Raw genomic sequence first — 2,820 nt, 5'->3', positions numbered from 1 at the left:
TCTGCGCCACACTTTTTAATTTAGCAAGGCCGATGCAATAATAGAAGAGTGTGACTGCACTACAGTAGGCCCTATATATGATATAGGGCCCATTGTTTATCCATAATGGTGCAAATATTTCAAAGCATATTTGAAATCAGTACTGATTCGACTGATTCAGAAGTACCTTTTCTTTCAAAGTAAACAATGTATATCGGACAGTGAATTACGATGATTTTTGTCGATTATATCAAATATGATGTGTGTTTAATACAAGCTAAGATTATTTTCTTTTCAAAATATGGTGTGCAAGTATCCCTGTATTACAGAAAATATAGTAACGATATAATAGCGCATAGCTTCAATAATTTTTATTCAATGACTAATATAATTTCAATCGCCTTCTTTAGCTCTTCAAAAATAAATAAATACCCGAAGGAAAAATTCTCTCATTTGTAATTCCTGATATCTATTCTTGATTCTACTTGCGCAATATATCTTTTGTGTGTGTTTGTGACCGTGAGAGTATCTGTTACACCATTTCAATAAAATTTGATTGCTGTTTTCTGACAGATGCAGACACAAAACATTGTGTCTGAATCTGCAACCAAAACATCGATTGTACTGTGTAATAACATGTTTGACAATGATTTTTTTTCATCAAAATGCATACTGTTCATTTGTATTCCAGTAAGCAATGTTACCAGTCCCCGTATTCCACTGGATTTCTAAATGCATCCGAGATTGCAATAGCTTTATGATAAAGAAGAGGTTCGAAAATTAAAGGGAAAAAACGCATTATGCTGGCGTTCTGATGAAAAACGGAAAAAGAGGAATAGAGAGAGAGAGAGAAAGAAGCCTTTCATGCGAGATATATTAAAGAATGGCATAGTTAAATTTTTTAAATACGTTTTAGCATAATATTAAAGAAACTGTTAAAATAATAACATAACGACCGTGTAGTTAAGTTTTCTATTTAAATATATCCACTAAAATACATGTACTTCCGTGTTATTTTCACATATTAAAAATGCTAAAAATATAGAACTCGAATGTTTTCTGGAGCCATCCATCGATCTTCAGTTATTGTACTAAAGTGATCATTTCCTTTAACGAGATTTATAGAAAATATAGGATTTTATTATTTATTATGATGGAATAAACCCTCATAAGAAATCATAAAGCCAAGGAGGAGATAACTCTGGATTATTACGTTTCATGGGAAGTATTAAGTGAATATTTAGAATTCTAAATATTCATACTTTCGGAATATTCCGCTGTACTATTAAAATCATAGACATCTTTAGCTTATTACTAAGTATCAAGATCAAAACGTACACATCCTTGTTGTTTCACTCCTTTGAAAATCGATAAATCTAATTTTAATTTTCAGACGAGTGCATCGAATTTAAATTCAACTCAAATCTGAATTCAATTTCGTTTTTATTGCCTAAGGAGAGATTAATATTATCAAATATTCTTCACGCTATCCAAACATTCATCAGACTGCATTTAATGTTCGACTTACCAAGAACTCAAATGTGTATTTAGCTCTTGAATTTGAATGTGTTTTGCTGGTGAGTGAAGAGTTAATAGCAGTCCCGAACGAAATAGCAAAGCGATACCAGATCTCATTAGTTTCCCATTTCGTTGGGGTACAATTCCAAGACCGAAAAACGTCCTCTTCAAGTAAGTCAACTTACTAACATGTATTATTCCTCACTTCTCTGCAGATCTCTAGTGGACTTCTCTCTCCCTTTTGCTCTTTATTGAACTTTTCAAGAGGAGGTGGGGAAGGGTTCCGGAAGAACATCGAATATCTGTTTTGCAAATAAAAGGCGAAGTAATGAAACCTTCCTCAGAACGAGTAAGAAATATACGGAAATTGCTTTAATATATATTAAAGAATATTTGACTGCTACAATGCGAAGACTCATCTAATTTTTAAAGATGATTTTATTATACTTAAAAAATATAGTGACTCTTGTACAGGTGAAGAATTAATCACGCGATATCTTTTAGATTTCTGGAGTACTTGAGAATTGAAAACATTTTGTCTACTGGTTTGGTGATGTATGCATTAGCCGAAATAATGTTTTAATTTTTATCTCATTAGATTGATCTGGAAACAGTAATTCATTAAATAAATTTTGTCTATGAAGATATGAAAGAGATTATCACTACGAATTAAATGAAGTTTTCTTTCATTTTATAAATTATTAATTTTAAAATATTTAATTAATTAAATAAAATATTAATTAAACATAATGAGATAGGAACTAACATCCGACCAACTAGTTTTATATGCTTCGTGGGGCTTTATAGTTTCTGTCACAAGTCAAGCAGAACAGAATTTGAAGTAATTTTCTTACACAAAAAATTTCTGATAAATTTCTTATGTGATTTCCCAATAATATTTACGTTATATTCCTATTTACAAAATTCTGACAAGAAACCAGCTTGACAGGAAAAATATTACTATTTCTCTTTCAAGATCTTTATCAGCTTGATCCAAGTTTCTTCGCATAACTAAAAGAAATATCAACATCACTCCACTTGGCAACACTCTCTGGATATATGAGAGTTATCCTGGAGGCAGTTGGTTTTGAATAACAGTTTATTGATAGCGATTTGTTTAGAACGCAATTTTTACTCAAATCTTTTTTGAACCTATTTCCCCTTTCAATGGCACTGGCATGTAGTATACAGTATATTATTACTTAGTCCATTACTATCTTAGGACTCCACTAATGTTTATCTTTTGTATTATGCGACGAAAAACGTTCTAATGTGACTGGTGGATTAAAACTAAAGAACTCCCGAAACACAATATCCAAATTG

The sequence above is a fragment of the Typopeltis vanoorti genome, chromosome 18, assembly GCF_054136105.1.
Source record: "Typopeltis vanoorti isolate ZY-2024b chromosome 18, IOZ_Tvanoo_1.0, whole genome shotgun sequence".
In the NCBI taxonomy this organism is placed as follows: Eukaryota; Metazoa; Arthropoda; class Arachnida; order Uropygi; family Thelyphonidae; genus Typopeltis; species Typopeltis vanoorti.
This window is presented reverse-complemented; position numbering follows the sequence as displayed.